This window comes from Oryctolagus cuniculus, chromosome 10 (genome assembly GCF_051225735.1).
Source record: "Oryctolagus cuniculus isolate XC-2025 breed Fujian yellow rabbit chromosome 10, ASM5122573v1, whole genome shotgun sequence".
NCBI lineage: Eukaryota > Metazoa > Chordata > Mammalia > Lagomorpha > Leporidae > Oryctolagus > Oryctolagus cuniculus.
The window spans coordinates 24,446,239-24,467,560 of NC_142876.1; the positions used below are offsets into that span (position 1 = coordinate 24,446,239).

At 42.9% G+C, this 21,322-nt stretch overlaps 1 long non-coding RNA gene and 1 pseudogene across 4 annotated transcripts in view; one reads left to right on the plus strand and one right to left on the minus strand.

Annotated features, from left to right (window-relative positions):
• The window catches only part of LOC149123711 (uncharacterized), a 129,417-nt gene that overhangs the window by 12,896 nt on the left and 95,199 nt on the right, over positions 1-21,322 (plus strand). The gene's annotated exons all lie outside the window — the stretch shown is intronic.
• Positions 18,537-18,919, minus strand: LOC138844159 (large ribosomal subunit protein eL34 pseudogene; annotated as a pseudogene). Its single transcript, XR_016215115.1, has one exon. The product of XR_016215115.1 is annotated as a large ribosomal subunit protein eL34 pseudogene (transcript).

Here is a 21,322-nt window from a genome sequence, read left to right on the forward strand (position 1 = left end):
AGCATGGAAGGGCTGTAGATCTCTTCATCCTCCCAGAAGTAGGCTGGCTTTCCCTGGGCGCTGGAGGCCTGCTGGGCCTTCAGGGGGCACCAGGCCACCATATGGCTGATGCTCTGGCAGAAGTGGCACTTCTTGGGCTGAGGTGGCAGCTTGCACTCCTTGGTGAGATGGTCTAGACCTCCACAGTTACAGCATATGTCTGCTTTAGATCTGTGCTTTGCAAGTTCTTTCCCTTTGGCCGCCTGTCGCTCCCAATACAGAACACCCCACCAAGTCCGGTGACACGATGGATTCCAGGCCCTTGGCGGACTTCTTGAAGGCGAACTCCGCTGCTTCCCCCTCCGTCAGGCTCCGGAAGCCCTCAATGTGCAGCTTACTCCAGCGCGTAAAGACGTCCACCCGAGGGGGGGTGGTTTGAGTGCGACCCCAGCATGGGTGGAAATGGACAGGAGGCCGAGCCCAGTGCGCAAATTGAATCACTTGGAGATGCTGCTCTTGTCCAGCAGCTGCGGCTCGTCCACCGCCCTGGGCCACGTCCTCTGGCGCCGCCTCCAGCACTTTCTCTGCCGCCTTGGGGTAGCCACCTGCAAACTGTTGGTTGGACACAGTAGCCGGGCGGCTGTGGCCCCAGAGAAGCCCGGAGGCAAAGGTTGGAGCACATTTCTTGAGCAAATGGTATACTGGGTGAGATGGAGAGGTACTGACTTGTCACAATCCCAATGTGTTTGTCTTTTCTGAGGCTCTCTTCATGTGTTATATGCCATTTTTAGTCATTAACATTTAGCTAAAATTGCTCTTTCAATCTAGCAGATTCCTCTAGGGTTTGCTTACATATTTCTGAAATCTCTAATTCTGAACCCAGAAAACCTGATCTCTCGTTTTTAAGCCTCTGGAGCTGAGTTTTCACATTAGACTAAACACTGGTATCCTCTGAGCTGCACCTAGCACTGATCCCTGTTCTTTCCAGCAACACTTTAAGCACGTCGCTATGAACCAACCAGAGTACATAGCATAGATATTGGCTTAAGGTAAAATAGGTGCTTAACACATTCTGTAACTTCTTTGGTTTCCTAGAACTACTGGTTTTATTTTTTCTTAGCTTTCTTTTGCTGGTCTATTAGGAGTTGGGGGTTTCCTTAGTGACCCCCCTCTATTTCCTTCAACAGCTGAGAGCATATCTCGCGGTTGGTGTTCTTTCCTCTGAAATTGGCAGTAGAGTTAGTTGAAGCAGGGGGTTGATGAGGAACATCAGTGTCCTTTGTAACCTGCCTATGCTTGACAGGCTCGTTTCCTTCCCAGACTTGGAAGCACACGAGGCTGAGAGCCAGGAAATCTGCAGCTTCAGTCTTGCAGTAATAAGGCAATTCACTTCACCTCTCCACTTCTCGGTTCTCTCGTGTGTAATATATGGGAGTTCAGTGCAACGGGTGAATTTCAAACTGTTCCTTAGAGTCAAGAAACTTCAGAGATGCCTTCAAGGTAGTTGTGTGAGTTTGCAGTGATTGAGAGGTTACTGGAGAGCCAGGTGAGATGGGGATTAAGCTTCCCACTGTAACTACTGCTACTTTATTTCGTCTAATTCAGTATTTTGCACAGTACTTTATAGACTTTTGCTCTGTAAAAGTTTGGGAGTAGGTGTCTAGCCTGGTGGATGAGGTGTCTGTCTCATGTTTGCGTGCCTGGGTTTGATTCCTGGCTCCAACTCCAGCTTCCTGCTGTACACCCTGGGAGGCAGCAGTGATGGCTCTAGTAGTTGGTTTCCTGCTTCTGTGGGAATGTAGGCAGCAAGGGAAAGGAGCTGAGGTCTGACAGCTTCCTGTTGACCCTTCTGACATTGTGGGTTGATGCCTGACAGCCTTAGCTGAACTGCTCAACAGCTCCCTGCTGACCTGTGTGTGCTGCTGATTGACAACTCCAGGCAATCCTGTTTTGAAACCCCTGGCTGACCAAAGGATAGCTGTGGCTGGTGCATATGACACCTCTACATGGCCCACATCAGAACTCTCCTTCTGAGTACTATATAAACTTTTACTTCCGTGCACAGCTCCAGCCTATGTCCTGTGCACCACCAAGCAATTGCCCCCTTTTCTGTGTAGCAGAAACCACACGCTCCACAATGCTGTGAACTTGGACAAAGCATTAGCCAGAAATACCCAATATGGCTGCAGGATGTGTCCCTCTGTATAATGTTAGGTCTTTATGTTACTGTAACAAAATTACCATGGTGGGGGGAGTTACTTCCGCTCCCATCATGCACCTGACACCATAACACTTTCAACATTGCCAAAGGGTGTGGAAATGGGAGGTGCTTGAACCCTGTCCCAAACACTACCACTTTTGAGTATTCAATTGGACTGCACTTGGGATGTTGTCCCTTATACGTCTGCATAGTATAAAGGGAAGGCCTCACCTTGTTGAGGTGGGGATTTTCTTTGAGGGTTTTTCAATGTAGAAGTATGCCCTTGGTAAGGGGCTTTCTTTAGTGTTTTGTTTGCATTTTTTATTTTTATTTTTATTTATTTATTTTTGACAGGCAGAGTGGACAGAGAGAGAGAGAGAGAGAGAAAGGTCTTCCTTTGCCGTTGGTTCACCCTCCAATGGCCGCTGCGGCTGGCGCACCACGCTGATCCGATGGCAGGAGCCAGGTACTTATCCTGGTCTCCCATGGGGTGCAGGGCCCAAGCACTTGGGCCATCCTCCACTGCACTCCCTGGCCACAGCAGAGAGCTGGCCTGGAAGGGGGGCAACCGGGACAGAATCTGGCACCCCGACCGGGACTAGAACCCAGTGTGCCGGCGCCGCAAGGCGGAGGATTAGCCTAGTGAGCCGCGCTATTCCTGTTCTCACTCTTCAGCTGGCCTTAGTTCTTGAGTCTATACTTTTGCTTTGCTCTTATTCTGCTTCCCTGTAGCCCTTTGTGTCTCTACCTTTGAATTCCTTGATGTGTGGAGATTGGAACCTGCAATAAGTGTATCCTGCCCCCTGCAAGGGAGACCTTGTTGGTGCTCCCTGCTGTTGGGAGCATCTGGAGAGTGAAGCAACAGTTGAGAGCATGGTTTCTCTCTCTGCCTCTGATTAACAATAAAAGCTCTGAAAACCCTGGTTCTGGATGAGTTGTAAAGCTGTGTTTACTATTTTGGCCAACAGTCATATATAGCTATAGAGCCCTTGAAAGATGGCCAGTCAGAATTGTGCTGTAAATTTAAACTGTAAACTTATAAAAATAGAAAAAGCTGATTAGTTATTAAAAATATTGAGGCCATGTTGAAACAGTAACATTTTTGATATATTGGATAAGTAAACTATTAGAATTTTTAAATATAGCTTGTAGAAAATTTAATGTGACTCACATTTCTATTGAACATCATTAACTTTCAGTCTTTCAGTTCTGAAACTCTGGCTCTGTGCATGAACACATGGACACTGTAGGATATGTGGTGGTATCTCGGGCTTGCTGGAGAGTTGTGGAGGTAGCAAGTGGAGATGAAGCCTCCTTTGAGAAGCTCAAAGCAAGATGAGTCCTGGACCTTGACATCAAGTAGAAAAATCACTGCATCCAGCTGGTGGCAACGAGGGGAGCTCCTGCTTTTCCAGGCCTGGCTTTCCCCTGTCTTTTTTATGATTTATTTATTTGAAATGTGGAGTTAGGCAGAGATTCTATCTGCTGGTTCACTCATCAAATGGCTACAACAGCCATAGCTGTGCTGATCCGAAGTAAGGAGACGGGAGCTTCTTCTAGGTCTCCTACATGAGTGCAGGGGCCCAAGGACTTGGGCCATCTCCTACTGTTTCCCAGGTCATAGCAGAGAGCTGGATCAGAAGTGGAGCAGCTGGGACTTGATCTGGTGCCCATATGGGAATGCCTACACTGCAGGTGGTGGCTTTACCCACTATGTCACAGCGTCGGCCCCTCCTGTCTTCTATTGCCCAGCCTCACCTGCTTATGCAGCCCACAGTGTGATATCCACATGTCCTGGAGTTCCTGGAGTAGCACTGAATTTTGTTCACTTATTCCTACAAATATTTTTGTCTGGTCAGCCTGAATCATGGTTCAAAAACTGTGGCTACTGTGGATATTAGGGAATTGTAAGAAGTTCTGTTAGGATTTATAGTGTAAAATACAAACTTCAAGGTCTAGGGGCAGAAGAAAATGAAGCAGCAGAACACAGAATATTTTTAGGGAAGTGAAACTGGGATTCTGTAACTGTGGTTGTATCATGACACTTGTCCAAATTCACAGAAGGTACAGCACAGAGGGTGAACTGTCATGTGAAACTGTAGGCTTTAGTGCTAGTGTGTCAGTGTTGGCTCATCCTTTGTAATAAATACACTGCTCTGGGGGATGTTGGTGGAGGAGGCCGTGTGTGTGTGTGATAAAGGGGAGGTTAGCAGGCACTAGCTCAATTTTGCTGTGAACCTAAATCTACTCTAACAATGTCTATTAATTAAAACTCAGTACACAATCTTACAACTGTATTGAATATAAAAGAAATAGATACAGAAAACTTTCCTGTACTGGCAACTGCCTCCCCTCCGGTGAAGGGGACAGCTTGAGTTAGCCCAATGCCAAGCTGTTCTCTATGCTACTTTATGTGAGAAAATGGCCATTGGTACCTTGTAGGGGTGCCCTGGGTCTCCAGTTTAATGCGAGCCAGGAAAACTATAAAGTTGTTGTCTTGCCTTCTGAGGAGGGCATGATTGATAAATGGCCACTAAATGACTCTGCAAATCTGTGGGAACTACTGTTTTTTCTGGGTCCCTGTGAGGTCAAACTGTCTTTGAAGACTTGTTGCAAGGTAACCTAGTGGCCTCTTAGTGTGATGGGGCCTTAGTCTTATTTATTTAATCACACTTCCTTAGATGACAAATTGCTGGCTCTGACATGGTGAGCAACAGAGGGCTGTTGTAATGAGACAGTGTGAGCAAATCGAGGTTTAATAAGCATTCTCTTTCGCCTCTCATTTTAAAACCTAAAAAAAGTCTTCTCTTCATAAGGAAAGGAAAAAGGTAGAGTAGCATAATGTTCTGTTTTTTGATGGTGGAAATTTAATTCTACGCTGGTAGACTTGAGCAAGCTTTGCGCACAGGTGGGCTGACCAGGGTTCTTCTCTGTAACTGCATGACTATGGGGGGACTCTGTCCTGTGGACATTCGTCTGTCATTTGTCAAATACACAGAAGGATGATGGTCTGACCTGCTCATTGTTTACATAAAAAGCATTTGATAAGTGAATAGGGAGAAGGCACAGTGGTTACTGGTGATTTATTAGAAGAACACAGGAAGCTGGAAATACTGGTTTCTTCCTTTCCCAGTACAACTGGGGTAAACCTGGCTCTCCTATTTCCCGACAGTATCATTTGGAACAAGGTACCAGTCCTCCCTGCCTCTTTCTTTCAAGGTTTTATAAATTTACAAATACAATTTAGGCTCATTGCTTTGTATTTCTCGAGTCTTAGAAAGCACATACTGGTTGGTATATATTTACTTTAAAGAATCTTATCCTTTTTTTTTTTTTTTAAACTTTTATTTAATGCATATAATTTTCCAAACTACGACTTATGGATTACAATGGCTTCCCCCCCATACCGTCCCTCCCACCCACAACCCTCCCCTTTCCCACTCCCTCTCCCCTTCCATTCACATCAAGATTCATTCTCGATTATCTTAATATACAGAAGATCAGCTTAGTATACATTAAGTATGGATTTCAACAGTTTGCTCCCACACAGAAACATAAAGTGAAAAATAATAGATGATTTTTTTAAATGATGATGAAATCAGAGCAGACCTATTGTCATGTTTAATCCCAGTGAGAGTCAAGTTGGGAATTGATAATTTCTTTTTTTTTTTTTTACAGAGGATCAGTTTAGTATGCATTAAGTAAGGATTTCAACAGTTTGCACCCCCATAGAAACACAAAGTGAAATATACTGTTTGAGTACTAGTTATAGCATTAAATCTCAATGTACAGCACATTAAGGATAGAGATCCTACATGAGGAGTAAGTGCACAGTGACTCCTGTTGTTGACTTTACCAATTGACACTCCTGTCTATGGCATCAGTAATCTCCCTATGCTCTAGTCATGAGTTTCCAAGGCTATGGAAGCCCTCTGAGTTCTCCGACTCTTATCTTGTTTAGACAAGGTCATAGTCAAAGTGGAGGTTCTCTCCTCCCTTCAGAGAAAGGTACCTCCTTCTTTGATGACCTGTTCTTTCCACTGGGATCTCACTCGCAGAGATCTTTTTCCAGAGTGTCTTGGCTTTCCATGCCTGAAATACTCTCGTGAGCTCTTCAGCCAGATCCGAATGCCTTTAGGGCTGATTCTGAGGCCAGAGTGCTATTTAGGACATCTGCCATTCTATGAGTCTGCTGAGTATCTCACTTCCCATGTTGGATCACTCTCCCCTTTATTTACTCCATCAGTTAGCGTTAGCAGGTACTAGACTTGTCTAAGTGCTCCCTTTGACTCCCAGTCCCTTCACCATGACCAACTGTGAACTGAAACTGATCACCTGGAACAGTGAGATGGCATTGGTACATGCCACCTCGATGGGATTGAATTGGAATCCCCTGGTATGCTTCCAACTCCACCACTTGGGGCAAGTCAGCCTGAGCATGTCCTAAATTATACATCTCTTCCCTCTCCCATTCCCACCACCATGTTCAACAGGGATCACATTTCAGTTAATTTTCAACACTTAAGAATAACTGTGCATCAATTACAGATCTAAACCAGTCATATTAAGTAGAACAGATAAAAAAACTACTAAGAGGGATAATGTATTAAGTTGTTCATTAACAGTCAGGGCTATGCTGATCAAGCCACCATTTCCCATAGTGTCCACCTCACTCCAACAGGTTTCCCTCTTGGTGTTCAGTCAGTCGTCACTGATCAGGGAGAACATATGGTATTTGTCCCTTTGGGACTGGCTTATTTCACTCAGCATGATGTGTTCCAGATTCCTCCATTTTGTTGCAAATGACTGGATTTCGTTGTTTCTTACTGCGGTATAGTATTCTAAAGAGTACATATCCCATAATTTCTTTATCCAGTCTATCGTTGATGGGCATTTAGGTTGGTTCCAGGTCTTAGCTATTGTGAATTGAGCTGCAATAAACATTAGGGTGCAGACCACTTTTTTGTTTGCCAATTTAAATTCCTTTGGGTAAATTCCAAGGAGTGGGATGGCTGGGTGGAATGGTAGGGTTATCTTCAGGTTTCTGAGGAATCTCCAGACTGACTTCCATAGTGGCTTGACCAGTTTGCATTCCCACCAACAGTGGGTTAGTGTCCCTTTTTCCCCACATCCTCGCCAGCATCTGTTGTTGGTAGATTTCTGCATGTGAGCCATTCTAACCGGGGTGAGGTGAAACCTCATTGTGGTTTTGATTTGCATTTCCCTGATTGCTAATGACCTTGAACATTTTTTCATGTGCCTGTTGGCCATTTGGATTTCCTCTTTTGAAAAATGTCTATTGAGGTCCTTGGCCCATCTCTTAAGTGGGTTGTTGGTTTTGTTTTTGTGGAGTTTCTTGATCTCTTTGTAGATTCCGGTTATTAACCCTTTATCTGTTGCATAGTTTGCAAATATTTTTTCCCATTCTGTCGGTTGTCTTTTCACTCTCCTGACTGTTTCTTTTGCAGTACAGAAACTTCTCAATTTGATGCAATCCCAATAGTTGATTTTGGCTTTGACTGCCTGTGCCTCCCGGGTCTTTTCCAGAAATTCTTTGCCTGTGCCAATATCTTGAAGGGTTTCTCCAATGTTCTCTAGTAACTTGATGGTGTCAGGTCGTAGATTTAGGTCTTTAATCCATGTTGAGTGGATTTTTGTGTAAGGTGTAAGGTAGGGGTCTTGCTTCATGATTCTGCACGTGGAAATCCAATTTTCCCAGCACCGTTTATTGAATAGACTGTCCTTGCTCCAGGAATTAGTTTTAGATCCTTGATCAAATATAAGTTGGCTGTAGATGTTTGGGTTGATTTCTGGTGTTTCAATTCTGTTCCATTGGTCTATCCATCTGTTTCTGTACCAGTACCATGCTGTTTTAATTACAACTGCCCTGTAGTATGTCCTGAAATCTGGTATTGTGATGCCTCCGGCTTTGTTTTTGTTGTACAAGATTGCTTTAGCTATTCGAGGTCTCTTGTGCCTCCATATAAATTTCAGCACCATTTTTTCCAGATCTGAGAAGAAGGTCTTCGGTATCTTGATTGGTATTGCATTGAATCTATAAATTGCTTTCGGGAGAATGGACATTTTGATGATATTGATTCTTCCAATCCATGAGCATGGAAGATTTTTCCATTTCTTGGTATCCTCTTCTATTTCTTTCTTTAAGGTTTTGTAATTTTCATCGTAGAGATCTTTAACGTCTTTGGTTAAGTTTATTCCAAGGTATTTGATTGTTTTTGTAGCTATTGTGAATGGGACTGATCTTAGAAGTTCTTCCTCAGCCATGGCATTGTCTGTGTATACAAAGGCTGTTGATTTTTGTGCATTGATTTTATACCCTGCTACTTTGCCAAACTCTTCTATGAGTTCCAATAGTCTCTTAGTAGAGTTCTTTGGGTCCCCTAAATAAAGAATCATGTCATCTGCAAAGAGGGATAGTTTGAGTTCTTCCTTCCCAATGTGTATCCCTTTAATTTCTTTTTCTTGCCTAATAGCTCTGGCTAGAACCTCCAGAACTATATTGAATAGCAGTGGTGAGAGTGGGCATCCCTGTCTGGTTCCAGATCTCAGTGGAAATGCTTCCAACTTTTCCCCATTCAATAGGATGTTGGCTGTGGGTTTTTCATAGATTGCTTTGATTGTATTGAGGAATGTTCCTTCCAAACCCAGTTTGCTTAGAGTTTTCAACATGAACGGGTGTTGTATTTTATCAAATGCTTTCTCGGCATCTATTGAGATAATCATATGGTTTTTCTTCTGCAGTCTGTTAATGTGGTTTATCACATTGATTGTCTTGCGCACATTAAACCATCCCTGCATACCAGGGATAAATCCCACTTGGTCTGGGTGGATGATCTTTCTGATGTGTTGTTGCATTCTATTGGCGAGAATTTTATTGAGGATTTTTGCATCTATGTTCATCAGGGATATTGGTCTGTAATTCTCTTTCAGTGCTGCATCTTTCTCTGGCTTAGGAATTAAGGTGATGCTGGCTTCATAGAAAGAATTTGGGAGGACTCCCTCTTCTTCGATTGTTCTGAATAGTTTGAGAAGAATTGGAGTTAGTTCTTCTTTAAACGTCTGGTAGAATTCAGCAGTGAATCCATCTGGTCCTGGGCTTTTCTTTGTTGGGAGGGCCTTTATTACTGTTTCAATTTCTGTCTCAGTTATGGGTCTGTTTAGGTTTTCGATGTCTTCCTGGTTCAATTTAGGCAGGTTGCATGTGTCCAGGAATCTATCCATTTCTGATAGGTTTCCCTGTTTGCTGGCATACAAGTCCTTGTAGTAATTTCTGATGATTCTTTTTATTTCTGTGGTGTCTGTTGTTACGTTTCCTTTTTCATCTCTGATTTTATTGATTTGGGTCTTTTCTCTTCTTTTTTTAGTTAGTTGGGCCAATGGGGTGTCAATTTTGTTTATTTTTTCAAAAAACCAGCTCTTCGTTTGGCTGATTTTTTGTAATGTTTTTCTTGATTCAATCCTGTTGATTTCTTCTCTGATTTTAATTATTTCTCTTCTCCTACTAGATTTGGGTCTGATTTGCTGTAGGTTTTCTAGATCCTTGAGGTGAATTGAAAGCTCATCTATTTGGTGTCTTTCCAATTTCTTGATGTAGGCACCTATTGATATAAACTTTCCTCTTAACACTGCTTTTGCTGCATCCCATAAGTTTTGGTATGTTGTGCTGTTATCCTCATTTACTTCCAGAAAGTTTTTGATTTCTCTTTTGATTTCTTCTATGACCCATTGTTCATTCAGGAGCATGTTGTTCAATCTCCATGTGTTTGCGTATGCTCTAGGGATTCCTGAGTTGCTAATTTCCAACTTCATTCCTTTATGGTCTGAGAAGCTGCATGGTATGATTCTAATTCTTTTGAATTTGCTGAGGCTTGCTTTATGGCCTAGTATGTGGTCAATCCTAGAGAAGCTTCCATGTACTGCTGAGAAGAATGTAAAATCTTTAGCTGTAGGATTGAAAGTTCTGTATATATCTGTTAGATCCATTTGGGCTATAGTGTCATTTAAATCTACTGTATCCTTGTTGATCTTCTGACCGGATGATCTGTCTATTTCTGAGAGTGGAGTATTGAAGTCCCCCAGTACTACTGTATTGGGGTCTAAGTCTCCCTTTAAGTCCGTTAATAAATCTTTTAGATAAACTGGTGCCCTGTAGTTAGGTGCATATACATTGATAATTGTTATATCTTCCTGTTGAATTGATCCCTTAATCATGATATAGTGTCCCTCTTTGTCTCTCTTAACAGTTTTTGTGGTAAAGTTTATGTTGTCCGATATTAAGATCGCTACGCCCGCTCTTTTTTCATTTCTGTTGGCATGGTATATCTTTTTCCAGCCTTTCACTTTCAGTCTGTATGGATCTTTGTTGGAAAGATGTGTTTCTTGTAAGCAGCAAATAGATGGGTTTTGTTTCTTAACCCAATCAGCCAATCGGTGTCTTTTAACTGGACAGTTCAGGCCATTCACGTTCAAAGTGACTAATGATAAGTGGTAACTTTGCCCTGCCATTTGCCAAAGATAAGTTCTAATATATGCTTTGAATTCCCTGTGATCTTTTGCTGTGAGGTTTCCTTCCTTGGTTTCCTTCCTTTACCTTCTTTCATATTGATGACCGTGTTTCTGTGTTTCTGTGTGTAACACATCTTTAAGCATCTTTTGCAGGGCTGGACGAGTGGCAACAAATTCTTTCAATTTCTGTTTGCAATGAAAAGTCTTTATTTCACCTTCATTCACAAATGATAGCTTTGCAGGATATAATATTCTGGGCTGGCAGTTGTTCTCTCTTAGTACCTGGGCTATATCTCGCCATTCCCTCCTAGCTTTTAGAGTTTCTGATGAGAAGTCAGCTGTGAGTCTGATTGGAGATCCTCTGAGAGTAATCTGACGTTTCTCTCTTGCACATTTTAGGATCTTTTCTTTATGTTTCACTGTGGAGAGTTTAATTACAACGTGTCGTGGTGAGGATCTCTTTTGGTCGTGTTTATTAGGGGTTCTGTGGGCTTCCTGTACTAGGATTTCTCTGTCCTTCTCCAAACCTGGGAAATTTTCTGCTAATATCTCACTAAAAAGGCCTTCTAATCCTTTCTCCCTCTCCATGCCTTCAGGAACTCCTAGAACCCGAATGTTGGGTTTTTTAATAGTATCCTGAAGATTCCCGACAATATGTTTCAGATTTCTAATTTCCTCTTCTTTTCTTTGGTCTGACTGTATCCTTTCCTGTTCTCTGTCTTCTAAGTCCGATATTCTCTCTTCTGCTTCACCCATTCTGTTTGTAAGGCTCTCTATTGTGTTTTTCATTTGATCTATTGAATTCTTCACTTCAGTCACTATCCCAGTTTCCTGTTGTACTAGTTGTTTCGTTTCATTTTGATTCCTCCTTAATATTTCATTTTCACGAGAGAGATTTTCTATCTTGTCCATTAAGGATTTGTGTAGTTCCAGAATTTGTTTTTGAGAACTTCTTAATGTTCTTATCAATTTTTTGAGATCTGCTTCTTGCATTTCTTCTATGTCATCATCTTCATAGTCTTGAATTGGGGTGTCTTTTTCATTTGGGGGCGTCATGGTGACTTCCTTGTTTTTATTACCTCGGTTTTTGCGTTTGTTATTTGGCATATTGGAGATATTTGGTTTCTTCACTGTGGTGCTTTTTCTTGTTATACTATGACTCTAGATTAAGTGTACTGTCTGTTTTTGATGGAGCCTTAGGGCTTGAGATGGGTGTGGCCTGAGAGCTCTGTTTGGTGTGCCAAAGGTGACACTCCCAGGTTAGGCGTGGTAAATCTCTCTCTCTCTCTTTCTTTTTTTTTTTTTTTTTTTTTTTTTTGATTCAAAAGGGAAGTAATTCCGCACAGCTGAACGAAGTTGGAGGTAGTTAGCAGGCAAATGATATACCCACAGGAGCCAGAGATCAGAAGCTCTTTCCCAAGATCCCCACAGAGAAGCTGTTCGGCCCTCAGAGTGGGCTCAAATTCTCCTTCAGCCTCCCACTGGGTTGCCAAAGTTACGGAATTGTAGCGTCTCTGGAGAGTGCTCACGTGAATTCCGTGAGTTCTCTCCCCCACCGTCTCTTTTTTCACAGTCTCAGTTCAGTAGCACCACCAATTTACTAGGTCCTAATCTCCTGTTAATTTGCCCCGCCCAGAGTCAGGTTTTTCTGCTAGGCTCAGGGCAGGTGCAGACCTGAGGTCGCTCTGCTTATGACGTATGTCCAAGATGGCGCCTGCTCTTTGTCTTGCTCGCCCTTGAGAGGTGAGCGGAGAGAGAGAAACCCGTGTCCGTACTAGTCACCCTTTTTTTTTTTTTTTTCTCTCTCTCTCTCTCTTCCAGTTAGCCTTGTGAACTTCCCCCCCCGGGGGTCGTTCCCTCTAGTCTCCTCTCTCCGCTTGCCTGCCGGTGTCTCGGGCTATTGAGGTTCGGCTCACCTCGCGTTCCAGCGCTGGTGTGTTGAGTCTGCCGCTGATGTCCCGAACTGTGGGCTCCCACGCTCTCCACGCAGGTCCGCTGTGAGTCACGCGTTCCGGAAGAGTTTCTTCTGCTGTTTCCTCCCCTACTCTTCCTTGAACCTGCAGTATCTCCACTTTTATTAAACTATCTCTCCCCAGACTATCAGTGTGCTCCCTTCCTATTCCGCCATCTTGCCGCTATCTGAAGAATCTTATCCTTTAAGTTGCAAAGACAAAGTATTCTCACTAAAGTTCAAAAACTGCAAAAGCATAGAAAATTAAAAGTGAAAATCTTCCTCATTTCTCCAAATTTTGATAGTTTGATCGTTTCTGAGATATCTCTGTGCTTATATAAGCCTGTGTGCATGAATGGGTATAATTTTCACTTTAGCTGAATCAGACTATATTCATTCATAGCTTTGTTTTTTAACTAATGGAATTCCAAGGTTATCTTCTATATCTCCACATGTTGTATTTCTCCCTTTTACTAAGTGTATGGCATTCCATTACATGCATATACATTATTTAGTAATTTCTTAATGAAAACGTTATTCATTTTATACCCGTTTCTTACAATCATAGAAACAAGATGGCTATAAGAAATATCAACAGTACAGGAAGGTGTATAATGTAAAATAAAAGCCTTTATTTGACCCATTCTCACTTCTCACTTCTGAAATAAAATTCCCTGGGAGGGACCACTTTGAATGTATTGCTTTGTTCTAATGCTGGTTATTCTAATGTAAATGAACACACAAACATAAGCATGCTACTTAACAACTTTCAACAGTATCTGTTGGCTGGAAGCTATGAGACACAAGTCTGAAACATAAGGCATGGAGAAAAGGGCAAGCTTTTTTGTGTGTGTGCATGCGCATGAGTGCATACATTTGTATCCCGATTAAATATTTTTTATAAAACTTATTTGAAAGGCAGAATGACTGAACTCTTCCGTTTTCAGGCTTACTCTAATAGCTACAACAGCTGGGGATGTGGGCCGGCAGCCTGGAACTCCATCTGGGTCTTACATATATATGGGTGGCAGGGGCCCAAGCACTTGGGTCATCAACAGCTACCTTCTCCGGCACATTAGTAGCAAGCTGGATTGTAAGCAGAATAGTTGGGACCTAAACTGGCACTCCAATATGGAATGCTAGAGACCCAAGTGTCAGCATAACCTATTGGACCATAATGCCAGTCCCTGGATTAAACATTTGTGTAAATTATAAAAATTGTTGATACAATTTTGTTAATGACTTTCTCCATATGAAAATACTTCAAAAGGGTCATGGAAAAATGGTATTGGTTTATTTTGATGTAAAAAAAAATTGAAAACTCATGTTCATGGGAGATCTTAAGATTCCTAGAAAATGTAAACTCAGAAAATGTGCATGAATTTAAATTTTTTTGCATGAACTTTTGAAAGTACTATAGAAACTTTCAATAGTGGTGGAGCCTGAGGGTAGGCACAATTCATCTGCTATTTCATGGAACTGATTCCCGGGTTGTATGTGTGAATTTGTAGCATTTGTTTTAAATTCAGGCTTTACACTAGCCCACCCTTATGCTTGTAGCTATTGGAGCTCTGATTGAACAGAGGCATCTAAGTGTTGATCAGCATGTGGTAAAGGGCCACCAACAAGAGCACTACAAGCCATACACTAGACATGAAGTCCAACAGTGGGTACATTCAAGACAAATCTAGACAGAGTTCAGTGTCAAAAGAAAAAGGGTTTAATCTGAACAAAATGATCCAAGTTACGGAGTCATGTGCATTCTGCTGGGCTACGAGACTCTCAGTGTGAGGTGATTAGATAGTTCAGGTCAGATATGGCAGAAACTTGCAACTGAATTCAGTTTTAGATTTGGGGGTGAAAATCTGGTTCCTCAGTCTACCGAACATTGGTGGTGGGAAGGTTTTCTAACATGGATGTTGACAGAAATGGAGTTGAATTTCCAGTAAGGTTTTCTACAGGAATGCTCCTTGTGTGAGACAACTAAAATGTTTTCTGCATTTATAAGTTTTATTGTGCTCACATGAGAGTGGAATTGGAAGAATGTTAAAAGTGGACTGGTGCCGGCGCCGCGGCTCATTAGGCTAATCTTCCGCCTTGCGGCGCCGGCACACCGGGTTCTAGTCCCAGTCGGGGCCCCGGATTCTGTCCTGGTTGCCCCTCTTCCAGGCCAGCTCTCTGCTGTGGCCAGGGAGTGCAGTGGAGGATGGCCCAAGTGCTTGGGCCCTGCACCCCATGTGAGACCAGGAGAAGCACCTGGCTCCTGCCATCGGATCAGCATGGTGCGCCGGCCGTGGCGGCCATTGGAGGGTGAACCAACGGCAAAGGAAGACCTTTCTCTCTGTCTCTCTCTCTCACTGTCCACTCTGCCTGTCAAAAGAAAGAAAAAATGGACTGGTATGCAGATTTAACCACTGAGAAGTTTATTAAAGCCCAAGTCAAAATACAATGACAGTAGTAGAAAAGTAATCAGGTATGTGTTTTGGGTTATGGGCTCTTTGGCCAAGGGGTGGCTATACACAGATCATGAGGTGTGGCTATCCTATGGAGAGGGAAAGTCACTTTCTAATGTTACGGAGATGATAGCTCTAACTGTTAAGGGGTGGCCCCCACTAGGTTCAGGCTCTTGTATCTGGTGTGAGGAGGAATTCAAGGATGAGACACAAAGGTGAGCAGAGAAGCAAAATTTACTTATATACAAAGTAAAAGTACTTGGGAAAGAATGTGGGCAAACTTGGAGGGAATGAGCCACCCTTAACAGGATTCTGATCTGTCCTTTTATTTGGTCTGGGAGCATAGGGAATGGTGTTTGGGGTGAGGCTTAATTGAATATTCAAAGGAGTTGGAGTTTGGTGCAGAACTTAGACTTGAGTATTGTCCATTTCCTTTGTTTGAGGAACTCTCGGGTGTCATGGCATCAGGTGCATGATGGGAATGAGTGTTACCCATGGTAACTTAATTACAACGACATTATAATGAACTAAAGGTGATTATGTGTTGCAGCTGGCAGTTGTACTGGTTGTTTTTAGCCCATTCTGTGTTCTCTTTTTCTTTTTTTTTAAGCCACTTTTATTTATTGCAAAGGCAGAGTTAGAGAGGGAGAGACAGAGGTCTTCTGTCTACCTCCATCTTCACTTCCCAAATGGCTGCAATGGGCAGGGCTGGACCAGGCTGAAGCCAGGAGCCAGGATCTTCAAGTGGGTCTCCCATGTGGGTGGTAGGGGCTCAAACACTGAACTATTTTCCGCTTTCCCAGGCACATTAGCAGGGAGCTGAATCAGTAGTAGAGCAGTGGGGATGCCAAGTGGTAGCCATGTGTGATGACAGGATCACAGGTGGCGGCTTTAACTGCTACACTGCAATGCTGCCCCCCCCCCCCCCCCACTGGTTCTTAAGCAGGGAAACTCTGGTAGCTGTGGTCTCCATGGAAGGAGGTAGGGTTTGGTTGGTGTACACAGGGCTCTAGTGCAGGTGCTGGCGGTCCTCAGCTCCTCTCTGCTGGCTGCCACCTTGCCTGAGTTGTATCCACCTATCATTTAATAGTTTTATTGATTCTGCCTCTCTGTCTGCCTGTCTGTCTGCCTCTCTGTCTCTGTCTGTGTGAAATGTACCAGTGTGACCTCTTTGTAAGTGAAAATACCCTGGAGCAACTTAGATGGGAATGCTAGAAAATCAGATCCTATTAATCTACTGGATGATCTTAATGCAGGTCTCTGGATATTACAGACCCTGCATATAGAATAAGGTACCAGAGGTCTAGGCAGAAAGAGGATGGATTGGGCTCTTCCTCTAACTGTTCATTCACATGTGGACTCTACATCCTTGAAGGAACCTGCCTCAACTGGCATAGGATTTGGTGGGACAACTTCCTAATGGACCCCAGTTTCTGGCTTCCCTGGTCTCCAGATAAGGTGGAGCCTGAATATGACTGGCCTTTTGGTGGGGTATATAGGTTGAGAGTCAGCTATCAGAACAGAATGAAGAACAACCTCTCAATCTGTCTTTCTGCTCCCTTTCTTTGAGAGGGACAGAGAGCTCCTAGCCACTGGCTTATCCCCTAAATGCCCTCAATAGTGGGGGTTGGGCCTGGCTTAAACTGGAAGCTGGGGACCCAATCCAGGTCTCCCACTTGGGTGGAAGAAACTCAGTTACTTGAGACATCACCCATGATTCCCAGGGCCTGCACTGGCAGGAAGCTGGAGTTGGGAACTCTATCAGGGAGTGAAATCCAGACACTTTGATACTGAAATGTATCTGAACCACTTAGCCAAAATACCCTCCCTGCTACCAGTCTTATTTATTTAAGGGTTTATTTATTTGAAAGGCAGTTAGGGGAAGACAGGTCTTTTATCTGCTGGTTCACTCTTCAAATGATAGCATTGATTGAGCTGGGCTGGTCTGAAGCCAGGGGCTTCTTCTGGGTCTCCCACCTGAGTGCAGGGCCCCAAGCCCTTTGGCCATCTTCTGCTACTTTCCCAGGCACATTAACAGGAAGCTGTATTGGAAGTAGAGCAGCTGGGACTGGAATCAATGCCCCTATGGGGTGCTGGTTTCACAAGCGGTATCACTACCCACTATGCCACAACGCTGGCCCCCTGCTGCCAGCCTTTTGAAGAGGTGTATAGCACGAGTCCAAAAGCACTCTTAGGTATGTAGCACTGGACCAGAAGGACTCTTAGGAGCAAAGCTCTGACAAGGAAGGTGGGTGGGCACGGTAGGGTAGAGCATTGTAGAACAGTGATTCTCCAAGTGTGGTTCCCAGATCAGTATTGGGATCATGATACAGACGTATCGGATCGTGACATGCAGGAACGTGACAAGCATGCAGATCCTTGGGCATACTCCAGATCTGCGAGATCAGAAACTCCACAGCTGGGACCCAGCAATATTTAGTATGATTTCCAGGTGATTCTGATGAATACTCAGATTTAAGAATCATTACTGTAGATGAACCAGCTACCTGTTACTTGAGATTATCCTTTAACATAAGAACAAGTAAAATCAGAGTCAAAAATACCTACAGAAATCACTTTTAATTTCCTTCCAAATTTCTGCTACTGAAGGAAAGCTTTTTTTCCAATGTTACCTTAAAAAAATAACATTAATTGAAAAGTTCCAATATGCTTGGCAAAGTGCTTAGTATTTTAGCTACATTATTTCCTGGAATTTATTCAACCTCTATTAATTAGGTGATCTAATTTCCATTTTACAGATGAATAAACAGAGGGATTAAGAATCTCATTAAAGGTTTTGGAGCTAATAAATGACAGAGTTGAAATTTGAACCCAGGGAGTTTGAGAAAATGAACTTGGCTTTCTTAACCACTAAGCTGCACTGTGACTTCTTGATTTCCCTTTATATCCATCCTTGTGCATAGGACTGCGGACCACATGTCATTCAGTAATGTATATTGATTAGTGTTTTTCTGCTTTGTGCATAATGAAAAACTGGTGTTTTTGCCTCTTCTAATCAACTCATTGCTCTTGGATCTCTTTGGTCAACAATTTTAATATGTTTGAGTAGTAAAGCTCAGAGTTCAACATTAACTGGACCTATATACTGTGTTTTAATCTTTCACTTACTAAATTTATGTTTTTTCTATTACACCTGGAAATCTTCTTGTCACAATGTGAATGATGTACTACTTTCCTCTGAAGGATTTCTGTGTGTCATATTGGCACCTCCTATAATATTTTAGGGCAAGGGTAAAAGTAATAAGACAGTGATTTTTTAAATCAGTCAAATACTGTTACAAGATAAACATACAATTTTTTCTCTTATGGTAACTTTTCTATAACTGGAAGTGTTGTGGTACTGCTATTAAATTTTAAGTGTGAAAATATTTCTTTTTTTGATTTTTAATTACTTGAAAGCTTCATGTTTTTATTTAGCTTTCTGACTCTGCTTGTGCCTTCAACACTTTCACAACAATTTTCTGCTCCTCGATAAGGAAAGCACGCTTGATCCTGTCACGGACACATTTAGCACACATGGAACCACCATAAGCCCTGCTGACGTGTTTTTTGGTTTTAGACAATCTCATCAGGACTTTAGGTCTCACAGCACGAACCCCACGAAGTCTGCCTGGGCACACACCACATGCAGATTTGGGTGCCTTCCCAACCTTCTTAGTATAAAGGTGAACAATTCTGTTACCAGGAGTTCGGGACAGTCTGGTTTTGTTGGAGGCTGTATTGTAGGAGAGCCTCTGGCGGTACGTCAAACGCTGGACCATTGTGGCTGCCTCTAAGCACCGTCCCGGAATGGAAATATTTCTACAGCACAACAAAACTCCTCTTTTGTGTATAGGAGTGATTGGGTGTGGGTCAAAGAGACTTGGAACATTAATTTTAATTCAGAAGTGGCTCCAGAGAGACAAGTTAATTTTCTAAATCAGCCTGGTGAGAGTTGGAGCTTGGAAAATACATTAAAGGAAAAATGTCTTATATGCTGCTAGAACAATTATGAGTAAAAAGCTCAGAAGTAAACTGGCCACCAAAGTTCAGTAACGTTGCCAGTGTTGTTTGATTCACCTGAAAATCTAAGGTACAAAATCTTGCTGATTCTAAGACGTGGCTTTTTCACATTTAATATTTCTGAAATTGGGGGAAAAGGGAAAAATGTATCACTATGTTCTTGGAATTGTATCTATGAAATTGGCTCCCTATAAGCAAAGTAATTAACAAGGGAAGTGATTCAAAGTAGCTGTAAATGTAGTTGAGGTGAAATGGACACTATGAGAAACAATGACTTGATCAACCCTTGTCCTCACTGTCCAGGCACAACTTAATACTTTATTCCTTTTAGTATTTTTTTTTGTTCTACTTAATACCATTGGTTGAACTCTAACACACAATTATTCTTAGATGTTTAATTTTACTGAAAAGTGGGAATAAGAGTGGGAATAAGAGGGAGGAGATGTACAGTTTGGCACATGCTCAATCTGACTAATGGTAGAGTTAGAAACATGCTGCGGTTTCCAATTCAATCCCATCAAGGTGGCATGTACCAATGTCATCTCACTAGTCAAAGTGATCAGTTTCAGTTCCTAATTGATCATAATGATAGGATTAAGAGTCAAAGGGATCACATAAACAAGACTAGTGCCTGCTAATACTAACTGATAGAATGAAAAAGGAGAGAATGATCCAATAGGGGAAGTGGGATATACAGCAGAATGATAGAATGGCAGATGCCCTAAACAGTACTCTGGCCTCAGAATCAGCCCTTAAGGCATTCGGATCTGGCTGAAGAGCCCATGAGAGTATTTTGGGCATGGAAAGCCAAGACACTGTGGCAAAAAACAAAACAAAACAAACACCCAAAACCTAAATGAAAGATCTCTGTGAGTGAGATCCCAGTGGAAAGAACAGGTCATCAAAGAAGGAGGTACCTTTCTCTGAAGGGAGGAGGGAACTTCCATTTGACCATGGCCTTGTCTAAGTATGATCAGAGTTTGGGAACTCAAGAGGCTTCCATAGCCTTGGCAGCTCATGACAAGGGCCTAAGCTGATTACTGATGTCATAAACAAGAGTGTCAAATTGTTAAGTCAACAACAGGAGTCACTGTGTATTTACTCCCCCATGTAGGGTCTCTGTTCTTAATGTGTTGTACTATGTGAATTAACGGTATAACTAGTACTCAAGCAGTACTTTACACTTAGTTTGCACCCACGCAGAAACACAGTTAATCTTTTTTTTTATTTTTTTTTATTTTTATTTTTTGACAGGCAGAGTGGACAGTGAGAGAGAGACAGAGAGAAAGGTCTTCCTTTGCCGTTGGTTCACCCTCCAATGGCCGCCGCGGCCAGCGCGCTGCGGCCGGCGCACTGCGCTGATCCGATGGCAGGAGCCAGGAGCCAGGTGCTTTTCCTGGTCTCCCATGGGGTGCAGGGCCCAAGCACCTGGGCCATCCTCCACTGCACTCCCTGGCCACAGCAGAGGGCTGGCCTGGAAGAGGGGCAACCGGGACAGAATCCGGCACCCCGACCGGGACTAGAACCCGGTGTGCCGGCGCCGCTAGGCGGAGGATTAGCCTAGTGAGCCGCGGCACCGGCCTAACACAGTTAATCTTTATAAACAGAAGATCAATTTAGTATATACTAAATAAAGATAATTGAAAATGAATCTTGATGAAGAATGGGATGGGAGAGGGAGTGGGAGATGGGATGGTTGCGGGTGGGAGGGTGGTTATGTGGGGAAAAGCTGCTATAATCCAAAAGTTGTACTTTGTTTTTTTAACTTTTATTTAATAAATATAAACTTCCAAAGTAGCTGTAAATGTAGTTTCTGAAGTCTCATTTTTTTTTTTTTTTTAAGATGTATTTATTTGAGAGGCAGAGTTACAGAGCTCTTCATCTGCTGGTTCACTCCCCAAATGGCTACAACAGCTGGAGCTGGGCCAATCCAAAGCCAGGAACCTGGAGCTTCTCCCAGGTTTTCCACGTGGGTGCAGGGGCCCAAGGCCTTGGGCCATTTTCCACTGCTTTCCCAGGTGCATTAGCAGGGAGTTGGGATTGGAAGAGAAGCAGCCAGGACAACTAGTGCTCAAATGTAGTGCTGGTGCTTCAGGCAGAGGCTTAACCTACTACCTCACAGAACCAGCCCCTCAAATATTCTTAAAATCTAATAAAGTAGCAGAAAAGGAAAAATCACATTTTAGAATG